Raw genomic sequence first — 15,000 nt, forward strand, 5'->3', positions numbered from 1 at the left:
AACCCTGGTGCTCCTGGTCGGCTCGCCCGACGGCAAGAACCGTCGACGCGGCCCCGTCGCAGGCGGGGTCCCGTCGGTCGGCGACGATTTCGGGCTACTTTCCGACCCGTCTTGAAACACGGACCAAGGAGTCTAACGTGTGCGCGAGTCAACGGTGATCTTACGAAAAACCACGTTTGGCGCAATGAAAGTGAACCGTTTACGGTGCGGACGATGGCCTAGCGACCGAACCCACCGGCGTTCAAAGTCGCGCTGGTCCGCAGTCCGGGGGCGTCTTCGCCAGGTCGGCTTCGGCCGTCCGAGGGCGCACCCTTAGCGCACACGTTGGTACCCGAAAGATGGTGAACTATGCCTGGCCAGGATGAAGTCAGGGGAAACCCTGATGGAGGTCCGCAGCGATTCTGACGTGCAAATCGATCGTCTGAGCTGGGTATAGGGGCGAAAGACTAATCGAACCATCTAGTAGCTGGTTCCATCCGAAGTTTCCCTCAGGATAGCTGGCGCCGATGTGTCCCGCCCGTTCGCGGGCGTACGGACGCCGGTGGGACTCCGCGCTGTACGGCGCGGTAACAACACGCTCGTAACACGGAGGATGTCTCATACGGTAAAGCGAATGATTAGAGGACATTGGGGCCGAAACGACCTCAACCTATTCTCAAACTATAAATGGGTGAGATCGCCGGCTTTACCTGGTACACCGCGTGAACCGCGTGCGAAGCCGGCGACGGAACCCTAGGCGCTTAGTGGGCCATTTTTGGTAAGCAGAACTGGCGCTGCGGGATGAACCGAACGCCGAGTTAAGGCGCCGAAATCGACGCGTATTCAGAGACCATGAAAGGCGTTGGTTGCTGATGACAGCAGGACGGTGGCCATGGAAGTCGGAATCCGCTAAGGAGTGTGTAACAACTCACCTGCCGAAGCAACTAGCTCTGAAAATGGATGGCGCTGGAGCGTCGTGCCTATACTCGGCCGTCGACGGCATAGTGGGGCCGGTCGTCGCTCGCGGCGGTCGGTCCCGGCAAGCCTCGACGAGTAGGATGGCGCGGCGGTGTGCGTCGAAGGGCAGGTCGCGAGACCGCCTGGAGCCGCCGTCGGTGCAGATCTTGGTGGTAGTAGCAAATACTCGAGAGGGGCCCTCGGGGGCTGCCGTGGAGAAGGGTTTCTTGTGAACAGCCGTTGTCCAAGAGTCAGTCGATCCTAAGCCCGGGGAGAGATCCTCGTACCACGGGCGAAGGCGTTTTCGAATCGCCCTTGGGGCGAGAGGGAATCCGGTTCGTATTCCGGAACCCGACGCGGAACCGCTCCCTAGTGTTCGGGGCTCTTTTGTCTCGTCTGGGTAACCAGAATGAACTCGAAGAAGCCGCCGGGGGATCTGGGTAGAGTTCTCTTTTCTCTGTGAGCGTTGTACGTCCCTGGAATCCTCTAGCCGGGCGATAGGGACGCGAGCGCGAAGAGCACCGCTCGTTGCGGCGGTGTCCGTGATCCCCACGCGGACCTTGAAAATTCGAGAGAGGGCCACGCGGAGTCTTCGCGTCGGTTCGTACCGATATCCGCAGCAGGTCTCCGAGGTGAGCAGCCTCTAGCCGCATAGAATAATGTAGGTAAGGGAAGTCGGCAAAACCGATCCGTAACTTCGGGATAAGGATTGGCTCTGAGGAGCGTGGCTGTCGGGTTCGGGTCGTCGTAGAAGCGTAGGCGGTTTTGGCGACACCCCGGCCGTCGCCCGCGCGCCCGGTCTTCGGACCGGGAGCCTCGAGGCGGCCGCGGGCCCGTCGCCGTCCGCCGACCGTGGAACCACCGAGCTTCGGTCGCTGGCCGCGTCGCGGCCGGCCGATCGCCTTGGTGTCGGTTCGCCGTCACCGGGCGGTCCGGCCGCCGCGGCGTCGGTCGCGTAGCCGGATCGACAGCCATGTAACGGTCAACTCAGAACTGGCACGGACCAGGGGAATCCGACTGTCTAATTAAAACAAAGCATCGCGATGGCCCGGGACGGGTGTTGACGCGATGTGATTTCTGCCCAGTGCTCTGAATGTCAACGTGAAGAAATTCAAGCAAGCGCGGGTAAACGGCAGGAGTAACTATGACTCTTTTAAGGTAGCCAAATGCCTCGTCATCTAATTAGTGACGCGCATGAATGGATTAACGAGATTCTCACTGTCCCTATCTACTATCTAGCGAAACCACAGCCAAGGGGTTGTACGTTTCGCTGGGTACCGCGGGGTTGACGGACCGCGGTGCTCGCCGAAGGCCGGGGCGTCCACGTCGCCGGTAGATGGATACTGGCTTATTCATAAGCTTGCTAACACCGCGCCAAGTCACATTCCCGGCTGGTCAAGTGGACCAGCCGGTGACACGAGATCCAATCGCGGCGTCTCCGACGAGCGAATCGCTGGAGTGCGTGAGATGAGAATCACAGAAGGCCGACGCTAGCTCCTATATGCTTAAGGCGTCGCGTCGGGTGATTACTTCTCCGAACATCCCTCATGAGTACCTTGACCGATAGATGGTTCGCATCAGCTATGAGCAAAGATGCGTTCCTGGCGGAAGAGATCAAACCGAGCGGATGGGAAAGCGCACCGGCGACTCGCAGGAGTGCGGGAGATGAGAGCCACAGAAGGCCGACGCTAGCTCCTATATGCTTAAGGCGTCGCGTCGGGTGGTTACTTCTCCGAACATCCCTTATGAGTACCTTGACCGATAGATGGTTCGCATTAGCTATGAGCAAAGATGCGTTCCTGGCGGAAGAGATCAAACCGAGCGGATGGGAAAGCGCACTGGCGTCTCGCAGGAGTGCGAGAGATGAGAATCACAGAAGGCCGACGCTAGCTCCTATATGCTTAAGGCGTCGCGTCGGGTGATTACTTCTCCGAACATCCCTCATGAGTACCTTGACCGATAGATGGTTCGCATTAGCTATGAGCAAAGATGCGTCCCTGGCGGAAGAGATCAAACCGAGCAGATGGGAAAGCGCACCGGCGACTCGGTCGGCGGATGGGCGGTGATTTGGATTCAGTCAATCGTTTACAAATGACCCAGCCCGGGAGGGAGGACTCCGGGGTTGAGATCGCTCGCGGCGGTCCTCGCCAGCGGCCGGGCCGGCTGCCGGGCGAGGCTCGGGGTCCGAATAGCCCGTCTCGCTGCCCTCTGGGGCGGCGAGGCGGGCTTTTATTCTTGTAAAATCAACCGCCTCACTGCTACGCACGGACTTAGTGCGTAGCGGTGAAGGCGCGTTAGCCAGGTCCCGCGGAGTGGTGCCCGCGAAGGACATCTCCGACCGTACACGGCGGCGGAGCGAACCACCGGTCTCGACCGGCGGGCCGGCCTGCGGGTGACGGGTCGACGTGAGCGGGCTGACGGGGCCGGACGGCTGGTCCCCGGCGGCGCTCTCTTGACGATGCGCGTCGCCGGGGGGACGTCGGACGGTACCGTCGACCCAGACTCGCCTGGGTCTAACCTAGTCGGACCCGGACGAGTACAGGCCAAGTCCCCGGGGCCCCCACGCGGGGTCCAGGAGAGACACGGCCACTGTAGCAAATACTCGATCGCCCCGGGGCTCTCGCGGTAGGACTCGCTCCGATCGCGGTAGCCCTGGGGCGACCCGGTGAAAATCCGGCGGGTGGGATGCGCGCTGAGGGCGACGCGTCCCACGCGGAGCGGACGACACCGCGCCTAGACTCGACAGCTGACCTCTATGGTATTCAAAGACCCAGGCGGCGAGTCAACGGATCCCGGCGCGGCCGACTCGCTCAGGGACGACCGGCCCGGGCAAACGAGAGGGGCAAGCCCGAGACGTGTACCCCGGGCAGGGCGTCCGACGAACGCACTAACGGGGCCGACACCGGCGGGCGCGGAGTGGTGAACCTCGCCCAATGAAAAACGGCCCCACGCTGGCTCAGCGTATAACAGGTAGCAAACAAGGCGGCTGATGCGGGCTAAGCCGGAGATGCGGCCGAGAAATTGGCCGTACTCCGATTACAATAGCACCGGCAACCGGCTGGCCGATAAGCGAACTCGGGGGCGGTCCGCTACATCCATCCGATAGAATCCGCAAGCTCGCCGAACGACTTTAGGCCGAGTACGGGAAGACTGTTACCCCGAGGAGAAAATATCGCGTGGTTGGCGTCGACTGCCTGAGCTAGCGTTGAACGCAACTGGTCCCTCGCGGATCCGCGAACTTGGTTCGTCGTCAAACCACCATCGCCAGACCCCGGGGCCCCCACGCGGGGTCCAGGAGGGGCACGGCCACTGTAGCAAATACTCGATCGCCCCGGGGCTCTCGCGGTAGGACTCGCTCCGATCGCGGTAGCCTAGGGGCGACCCGGTGAGAACCCGGCGCGTGAGTGGCTCGCAGCGCACTGGGCCGCTCGAAACTCTAGCTCACATAGTCCTTTAAGACCGTGTACATTCGTAAAGATCTTAGGAACATGTCGCGCCGATACGAGCGGACAAGGGTACGATAATGTCAGCGCGCTGATGGCATAGTCCCAGAGACCTCCGGGCCCCCTGTTGCGATCGCCCTCGGGCGTCGCCTCAGGAGCCGTGATTAAACATTAACAACACCTTTGCCCGCCCTCTATCCGATTACTCGGTGGCGGCGAACGTGGAAATCGTACGAGGCCTTCGGACAACGAGCTAGCCGAGCATACACCAGCCCGCAGGGCCACCCACGTGGAGCGGACATCACCGCGCCTCGCCCCGACAGCGGACCGACAAGGTATTCAAACACCGGGCCCGCGGGTCGACACGACGCGGCGCGGTCGGACCACTCGAGGACGACCGGCCCGAGCAACACGAGCAGGGTAAGCCTGTGGCGGATGTCTTGGGAAGGGCGTCCGATGAACGCACGAACGGAGCTGTCGGAGACGGGCGTGGATTGGTGGACCCCGCCCGACGAAGACGGCCCCACGCTGTTTCAGCGCGAAACTGGTAGCAAACAAGGCGGCTGATGCGGGCTAAGTCGGAGATGCGGCCGAGGAACCGGCCGCACTCTGATTACAATAGCACCGGCAACCGGCTGGCCGATAAGCGAACTCGGAGGCGGTCCGCTACATCCATCCGATAGAATCCGCAAGCTCGCCGAACGACTGTAGGTCGAGCACGGGAAGACTGTTACCCCGAGGAGAAAATATCGCGTGGTTGGCGTTGATTGCCCGAGCTAGCGTCGAACGCAACTGGTCCCCCGAGGACCCGCGAACCTAGTTCGTGGTCAAACCACTATTTGCCGTCGTAAGACTGAGACCGTAAGGAAGCCCGCCGTAATCCACATTTGCGGCGGGCGGGCAGAAGGCATCTTAGCATCGTGTGGAGGAAACGGTGCGGCGCCGGCGGGCCTGGCCGTCAGTGAAACCTTACCGGCTAAAGAAACTGTTGGGACGGTGGAGCGGGCGACCGGGACTGACGGCGCACCCGCGGAACCCTGAACGATGTGCATATCGTACGCTACCCGAAACTCCGTGGGCGGCGGAGTGCGGGCCGGGTCCCGGGGCGCGGGCTGGGGCCCTGCCCGGGGCAACGGGGACTCCCATCGCGGTAACACCCACGACGCGAGCCGCTGCGAAAAACCGAAACAGTTACCGCGGAGGTGCGGTTCCCGGGGCCGGCCGGGTCTGGGTCTCGGGCCGCGTGTCGGGGGCGGCCGGCTCGGTCGCGCACGGACGACGGGAACGCACGAGAAGATCCATCGGAGGACCCACCCGACCGTAAACGCGGGGAGCGCCGCCACGGCCTCACCTCGGTGAGCCGACGGCGTTCCTGCGGCGGACCGGCCGGGGCGGCCCGAAGATGCGCTGGGTGCCGTCCACGCCCGCGCTAAGACGGACCACGTTTAATACTTGCCGGTCAATCTGGCGCGGACCGGGGCCGGTGACACAGGATCTTAACGGAGCAAGCCTACAGGCTCTAAGTCCTAGGGACTATAACTGTGGTATTTCCCGGGGCAGGCCACACAGGGGCATGTGCCCGACAATGAATCGGGGTTGCCTATGACCTCCGGGAGATTCCACACCGCTCTCACCTTCTAAAAGCGGCGTTACCCAGCTAGACTTAGAAACGAATACTAGGTTAGCGAAAGGTCTCGGAGTAAGAACGGAAGGCGGGTGGGCGTCCGCAAAAGGCCGTACCCTTGGGCGCCCACGTGATCAGCTCGTCCTCGGTGGTACGGAACCGGGGACGGGCGAAAGAGGGACGCGGCATCGAGACCGCGTCCGACGAGCTCCGCGTGGTAGCGGAGCTGGGTGGAGACGCGGGACTGAACGGTCCCCCGTCTTCCCTCGGGAGACCCCCCGTTCCGATATCTCGACGCCAGCGGAGGGCGCATCTCTGAACCGACTCGCCCGGTGATATGGCGAGGACTCGGCGACCTGGTCGCGCGCCGTTTTATGCAGACTACTAATCTTATGAAACACGATGGTACAGAATAAAGACACCCCGTCGGGTTGCGACCCGGTAGGTGGGAATTCGGATTGCGGGGTCCCACCACCAACGTGTATAAGACTTAGTTCTTTAGAGGCGGAGCTGAGCAGCCCGTCGACAGATAACCCCCTCTCGGGCCGGGACGCTGGCGTCACCCCGGTCGACGCCACCGTGCCGACCCCACCATCACGAAAAAAGAGAGGCTGGTGGAAGAGAGGGCGGAAAAGACCAGGACGAGCTAGACCTCAAAAAGAAAGGGTCGACCCTGGCACAGGTCACTTGGTCCTCGAACACGATAATATGACAGACGGTCCCGAGGATCGGCCAGCTCGAACTGAGAACGGTTTAACGCAAGGAACGGCTATGTCAGTTGACTGCATAATCAACGCGGACAGTGGCAGGCTTGCGGCCCCAAGGGAAGACGAGACGCTAATTAAAGTAGTTCAGATAAACGCAGCTAGATCGAAGATCGTAATGCATGAAATCGAACAATTATTGGTAAGCAAGACCATAGATATCTGCTTGATACAAGAGCCCGCGACCGATGGTAAAGGGGTCTACCTGCTAGACAGGCGCCCCTTCAAGGTGATAGCTAGCGGCTGCGAACCCAAGTCCGCGGTCGTTATAGTGAACCAAGCCATAAGTGTCCTGGGCCAAAGACAGTTAAGTACCTCGCATAATGCCGTGGCCACAATCGCTAGGGATGATGTCCAGCTCACGCTGATATCTTCTTATTTCCAGTTCTCGGTCCCCACGCGCGAGTGCGTCGACGCCCTGAACTCTATCATGGACGGACTGAGTGGCGACGTGCTAGTGGGTGCGGACGTGAACGCGAGGTCCACGGTTTGGCACGACGACAGGCCTGACAAGCGAGGTGACATAGTGGTAGACTTTATAAGTCAAAGGAACCTAAGAGTTCACAACCGGCCGGGCGTGCCGACGTTCAGGAACCGCGGGTCGGCGTGCCTGGACGTGACCCTGTCGTCAAACAACGTCAGAGTCGCGAACTGGTCCGCCACTCACGACCTAACGTCGAGCGATCACGCCCTAATCCGTTTCGACATCATCACGCGGAAAAACGCGCACGTCTGTCCAGAGGAGAACGCTCGGGGCTATATCTACAGCCAGACGGACTGGCCCAGATTCCGTAAGACCTTAGGGGACCTTAGAGACGCGAGGATAAGGGACCTCGAATGCCCGGACGTCGAAAGTTGTACGATAGCGCTTTCGGACGTACTGAGGGAAGCGTGCGATATGCATATGAGAAAACCGAAGGAAAGTAGGCACAGACCCCCTCCGTGGTGGAACGATACACTGGGCCGAGAACTGGACACCCTCGGCCGTTGGAAGGCGAGACTCAGAAACGCCACCAACGCACTGGCGCGTCGGGCTACGCGCACCAAGTTTAGAAAGCTGAAGGCGGCCCATAAGAAACATTGTTTCCAAGCCAGGCGAAGGGCCTGGCGTGAGTTCGTAACGGAAACGGGGAACAGAGAACCCTGGGGCCCCGTCTTCAAATGGCTGAAAACTGGTGGCGCTAGACCCTCGGAGAACCTTCCAACAGCCGTTCGCAAAAGCGACGGCACGTTCACCACGTCTCTAAGGGAAACAGGGGAAAGACTTATGGAAACCCTGGTCCCTGAAGACAGCTACGACAATGAAAGTCCTGAGCAAATAGCGGCCAGGACGGAGACGGGAGTGAGGGTCGGCTTCTTCAGTAAATGGTCCGAGGACCCCGGGCATATCGAACCCTGCGAGGTCGAGGAGGTTAAAAGGGCCATATGGCGGATGGCACCAAGAAAGTCCCCAGGCTTGGACGGTATAACGGCAAAAATCTTACGACAGGCCTGGCCAGTGCTCGCGGGGAATATTACACATGCATTTAACAACTGCCTACGGGCAAAGAGGTTCCCGAGCACATGGAAGGCGGCCAAGCTGGTCGTGATCAGAAAGGCACCGGGCAAAGACCCCTCCGAAGCCAAGTCTTACCGTCCCATAAGCCTCCTCCTAGTACTCTCTAAGGCGCTAGAGCACGTCATAGTGGAGAGAATCCGGCGCGACACAGATTCGCACATGTCGAAAAGACAGTTCGGATTCACTAGGAACCTCTCGACAGTTGACGCTATCCAACACGTACTCGACTGGTCAAAGGCAAGAACGGAAAAGTACGTCCACGCAATCTTCCTGGACATCTCGGGCGCGTTCGACTGCCTCTGGTGGCCGCAACTGGTATTGGACATGAAGGCCGCAGGCTGCAGAGACGGCCTCATAGAGCTCACTAAGAGTTACCTCGACGGTCGCCAAACGGAAATGAAAATTGGCGACCAAGTCATACGGAAAACCCTTACCAAGGGGTGCCCGCAGGGCAGCGAGTACGGCCCTGACCTGTGGAAATACGCTGTGAATCCACTTCTGTCAGAGGTGCTGCCCATAGGTACTGAACTAGTCGCGTACGCAGATGATCTTGCACTGCTAATCTCGGGCAAAAACAGGGCCGAACTAACCGCAAGGGCAAACACCCTTCTCGAGAGAGCATCGCTGTGGGCGAATCAGCGCAAGCTTACCTTCTCGGCAGCCAAGTCACAAACACTGTGGATAAAAGGCTCGCTCTCCAAGCCACTGGTCATCCGTCTCGGCAACGATAGAATAAAGCCTACCGAGACGGCGAAATACCTCGGCGTAACATTTGATAGTGGCCGTAAGTTCAGCGCTCACCTGACGGAAAAATCGAAAAGCACGAAGGCACTGTTTGGTCGCCTGCACGGAGTCGCTAAGACCACCTGGGGACTGAAATCTGGAGCGCCGCTTCGGATCTACAAATCAGTTTTCATACCGCAAATGAGCTACGCGGCCTCGATTTGGGCCTTGGACTGCATGTCTCAGGCACATCATCGGGGCAGGGCGAACTCAACCCAGAGACTACCGCTGCGGGCGATTACAGGTGCTTACAACACGACGTCGACGGTGGCGCTGCAAGTACTAGCGGGGACACCCCCCTTGGACTTGAAGCTAAAAGAGATGGCCAGGGCTGAAAAGGACAAGATCCTAGTAAGGAAAGGCGCTATGACGGCCGTAGAGGCCAGCCGGAATCTGTCATATTATACAAACGAAACTATTGACCTCTGGCAGCAACGATGGGTCGCTATAGACAAGGGAAGGTGGACTTACGCCTGGTTCCCAAGCATCCGTCATCGGTTGGAACGCACCTGGTGCGTCATGGACTATTACACGTCGCAACTGGTGACGGGACACGGGGACTTTAACGCGAAACTCCACATGTTCAACCTGAGAGGCGATGCAGTTTGTGGATGCGGGTCACCGAACCAGACCGCCGAACATCTGCTGTATGAATGCCCACTTGCTGACCAGGAAAGAAACAAACTCGAGCTTGCTGTGCGAGCGGCCGGTGCGGACTGGCCGTGCGAGCCCGAGTTCATGACCAGATCCGAGGTCTTGTTCCAGGCGGTGAAACAGTTTGCGCACGCTACACTGAGCCGCTCTGATGAAGGACGTGCCCGTTAGGCGTGGTTCGGCGTTAAAGTAAGATTCCGACACGGGGCCTCTGGAGATACAGTACCCGGAGGCCAGAGGGAAGAGGGATACCTCTCTAATCCGCACGGGGCTCACCCGTCCGAGTGACATATCAGCGCTAAAGACGGCGTGGAAAAATGTTGCGACACACCAGCGGAGACTATTAAGCGGGGAGACGTGACGGAAGGGCTGGACCAAAGCAACCGCGGGCAGGCACCTCGAATTTTTCCTGTCCGCGGACCTCCAGCCACATGCCGGCACGTTCCCCGCCCAAACTCCGGCTGAGAGTTCACGGGCCCGGCCAACTCGTGAATGAACACGTGCAAGGTGGAAGTCCGGCCGGGGGACACCCGCCGTCAGGCACCCAAACCCGAGCTTTCGGTACGGACACGGCACCCGGCAAAAGAAAACCGTACCACTCATAAAAGGTCGCATCGCGGCAGCTTAAACAACTGTCCCGATGCTGACGCTAGTGGGAAAAGAGTCGTTGTGAGTACTCTGGATAACGGATCCTTAAATCTCATTTCGCGGGCACTGGGGGAGCCCTACTGAAAACCCGACTTAGCTAACGCCCGAACGGTATCAGTACCCAGTGAGCTTTGTGGCGTGCGTCCGGCCGATGCGCGCGGGTACCTCGCGTGCTCGCGCCCACCGGCCGCGCGTTCGCGACTTATGTGGATGGCCTCGCGAAGACTGTGGGAGTAGCGCCTTAGTAGAAGGGGAGGAATTTGCCTGGGTCGAATCCAGCGCTCGCCGACGCGGATCAGCGAGACCCACCGATCTACCCCGTACGGGAGTAGCCGGCGGGGGAACGTCAGCATGGCGCCAGGGCGCCCTGAACTTAACCCGTCGGAGGGATGCGACCGCGTCACAAAGGCGTGAAGGAGCCGCCCTCGAGAACTATGGATAAAGGTGTAAAAACCCCCGAGGTGCTGGTCTTATACTCCCCGTCACACAGTGGTTTTCAATGTCCCTATCTACTAGATCCAGACTGGCCCGAAGGACAAAGCTGATAAGTGACCAGAAGAAGGAGGAGCATTTACCCTCCTTTTTGCTGCAAGAGTGCGAGGGGAAGACAACTGCGGCGGTTCGGGAACTAATACTGGGTCAAGTGGTGGCCAGAAAAGTGAAGCCCAAGTGTCAGATGGTCACAACTAAGGCGGGGAAAGTAATCCTGAAACCAGTCAATAGGGAGACGGCGGATGCGCTGAAGCAACTGTCTAGGTGCTCTACGTTGGTAAAGGAAGACACCCTCAGATGGCCGAGGGTTATAGTGCGTGGTGTTGCCTCCGACGCTACCATGGACTCAGCGCAAAAGGACATTCTCAGTCAGAACGAGGAACTGGACATTCCGCCAGACACCGAGGAAAAGGTGCTAATTCCGGTGTTTAAAAGCGGTCCCAGAGACAGGGACGTGACCAACTGGGTCCTGGAGGTGAACCCAAAATTTTATAGTAAATTTGAGGATACCACGGTATATATAGGCTTCATGAGGTGCCGGGTCAAGGCCTATGATGATGTTACGCAGTGCCACCTATGTTTGAGGTATGGCCACCCGGCGGCAAAATGCAATGACAAAGAGTGCACCTGCTCGCACTGTGGCAAGGGAGGTCACAAGGCTGACGTTTGTCCGGCCAAGGAAGCGGATCCCCAATGTTCAAATTGTAAGGGCAGACATAATGCAAGGGACAAGTCCTGCTCCGCGAGGACGACCTTCCTTGTCGGAATGGTCAGGAGGACGGATTACGGTAAGGCACAATGAGCGTTTCGAACCTCAAGATTGTGCAGCTGAACATGGGCAGAGCATCGGCGGTCAACGACCAGCTGCTGGACTATTGTCAGCATTCCCGGGTCGATGTAGCTCTGTTGCAGGAGCCGTACACCAATAGGGGCAAGCTATCGGGCTTTGAAGTGTCGCCATTGAGATGTTTTCTTTCCAAAGGGACCAGCCGTGCCGGCAGGCCCGAGTACTCTGACGTTGGAGCTGCGATTGTGGTTTTTAACCCCAACCTGGTGGTGGCATCTAGGGACTCGGGCCGGATCGAAAACTTCGTCACCGTTGATCTGGACTGCGGCACCGACGGAGTATTGACCATGATCAGTGGATATTTCAAGTACCGGGTGCCCACAATTGTCCACGTCACTATCCTCGAACGCCTGATAGAGCATAATGATAATAGTATGCTCATCGGCCTGGACGCGAATGCCTTCTCCACCAGGTGGTACAGTAGAATAAATGACAGGAGGGGTGAGATACTCACAGAATTCATTGACCTACACAGGTTACATATCGCCAACAAACGCAGCGCTCACACTACGTTTAGAGGGCCGAGAGGTAAAACAAATATTGACGTTACGTTGGCCAGTGACCAAATATTAACTCGCGTTCGCGAATGGACCGTTTTGTCAGGCATCACGTCAAGCGACCATCAGCTGATAAGATTTGTGCTGGATGTACAGCCACGAAGATTTGTACATCGCCCATCCAGATACAATATTAAGAGGGCCCAAGTGGAAAGGTTCCGGATGGAATTTCAGGCCATTTCGGAAAGGGGTACAAGGCAAAACCGCGATGAGGACGAGATGGCCCAAGACATGGTGGCGGATATCACTGCGGCAGCAGATGCTCACATCCCCAGGTCCAGTCAGAGAGTTAAGGTCAAACCTCCATGGTGGACAGAGGGGCTCAACACAGCCAGACGCGATCTACGCAGGGCAGCAAGGCGGGTGGGCGACACCGTTACTAGAGCCGAGTACAATGCCCAGAGAAACAATTATACAACGCTACTAAGAAGGACCAAGAGAGAGTCATGGCGCATGTTCTGCTCGACTGAAGGGAAACTCCCGTGGGGTAAATTGTACAAATGGCTGAAGCATGGTGGTGGCTCGCAGTCAGTACCAGTCCTCCTCCTGCGCCCAGACGGGACCCAATGCCGCACACTCGATGAATCAGTAGACAACCTGCTCAATACGTTAATCCCCAATGAGCCAGCTCAGGCGGATCCGCTAAGGACACAATCCAGGGATGAGAGTTGGACTGACATAACGGCAGAAGCATTAAGAGCCTTCGCCTGGACGATCGCGCCCGACAGAGCCCCTGGGGCAGACTGTATCAGTGGAAGGATGATCCGTGCGCTGTGGCAAACTCTGTCCTCGCGTCTACTCGAGCTGGTGAACCGCTGCATGAGACATGCGAAATTTCCAAATGGCTGGAAAAGTGCGACGGTGGTGCCAATCCTCAAGGGGCAGGACAGAGACCTGAGGAATCCAAAATCGTACCGGCCAGTCAGCCTACTACCTGTCTTGGGGAAGGTATTAGAGAAGGCAATAAATGATAGGCTGAGGATCCAAATTACGCCAAGACTTTCGGGAAAGCAGTATGGTTTCACGCCAGGCAGGTCAACGCAGGACGCCATTGGAAACCTGCTGGCATGGTCGAGCCTGCGCGAGGAGCGTTACGTCATAACGGTGTTCCTGGACATTTCAGGGGCTTTTGACAATCTCAAGTGGTCAGCCCTCCAGGAGGATCTAGAGGCACTAGGGACCAGTTCACACACCAGAGCGCACATCAATGAATATTTAAGAGGCAGGACTGCGACCATGATCATCGGAGGGGTGTCCAAGACGGTCAGGGTCACAAAGGGCTGTCCGCAGGGTTCCATCCTGGGCCCAGTGCTGTGGAATGTTACAATGGAGGCGCTATTGAGAATGGAGTCACAGGAATACGTGAACATCCAAGCATATGCTGATGACATTGCAGTCAGCGTGGCGGGGTCCACAAGGACCGCCATCATCAATCGAGCGGAACAGGCGCTCCTGCCGATTATAGCCTGGGCGGACTCCAGAGGCCTAAGTTTTTCAGCTCAAAAGTCAACGGCCATGCTGACGAAGGGATACTTGGTTCCGGGGTTCACATTATCCTTCGGGCAGGAAAGAATTGTAACCGTTCACCATACTAAATACCTAGGGCTCACGCTTGACTGCGAGCGAAAGTGGGATGAACACATAGAGATTCTCTCCCAAAAGTCGGATGACATGTTCTCCAGACTGCGGGGCACCATGGGTTCAGGATGGGGAATCAAAAGAGAAAACTTAATGGTACTATACAGAGGCGTTTTCCTACCCAGAATTGGATATGGTGCTAACTTTTGGGCACACGCAGCGAGCTCCAGAACAAGCAGACAGAAACTGGCCAAACTACAACGTAGAATCTTGTTGGGTCTGACCAGCGCGTACAGGACCACCTCTACCGAAGCGCTGCAGGTTCTAGCGGGGACCTTACCATTAGATCTTGAGCTGACAATAATGGCCACAAAGGAAGACTCCAGACCACTTTCAGAGCATGTAAGACGAGCCACAATTAATGCGGCCTATGAACAAGTCGTCGACGAATGGCAGGAGAGGTGGTCCAACTCGCAGAAGGGCAGATGGACATACAGCTGCTTTCCAGATGTTAGGAATAGAATGAATAGCCCACTGGCAATGGGACACGAAGTGGCGCAGTTTCTAACTGGGCACGGAAATTTTAGAGCCAAGCTGGCGTACTTCGGTAAACAGCCCATAGCGTTATGCCGATGTGGAGCCGAGGATGAAGACGTTGATCACGTAATGTTCAGGTGCACGAGACACACAGAACACAGAGCACACCTGGAATTGGCAGTCCTCAGGTCAGGACATCTTTGGCCATGCACCATGAACGTACTTGTCTCCACAAGGAGCCTCTATAGTGCATTAGTCAAGTTCGCAAAGACAGCGGCCTACTACGAAGAGGACGATGGATAGCAGGACGGGCAAGACACTCTGCGTGCCAGAGTGCCAAACCCCGCATGTGTTCTGAACGAGTGTCGAGGAGCGAGCAGGCAGAAGCGGTTCACATGCGGGGCCGTCCTGTGGGGACACTCGTGCGTCGGGGACGCGGGCGGCGCTGACGCGGACAACAGTGGTACTCGGACAACCGGAGGCGCCGCGGTGACCGAAAGCTTCGGCGAATAGGTCACACCTACATCGGGCCCTGTGTCTGGGGCCATGGAAGAATACAGACACAGTCTACCCCGCTTG

The 15,000-nt window shown here is 58.0% G+C and overlaps 1 pseudogene; it reads left to right on the forward strand.

Annotated features, from left to right (window-relative positions):
- LOC132937742 (large subunit ribosomal RNA) overlaps nucleotides 1–2,202 on the forward strand; it is a 2,814-nt pseudogene extending 612 nt beyond the window's left edge.
- The last annotated feature ends 12,798 nt before the right edge of the window (nucleotides 2,203–15,000 follow it).

This window comes from Metopolophium dirhodum, chromosome 1, assembly GCF_019925205.1.
Source record: "Metopolophium dirhodum isolate CAU chromosome 1, ASM1992520v1, whole genome shotgun sequence".
NCBI lineage: Eukaryota > Metazoa > Arthropoda > Insecta > Hemiptera > Aphididae > Metopolophium > Metopolophium dirhodum.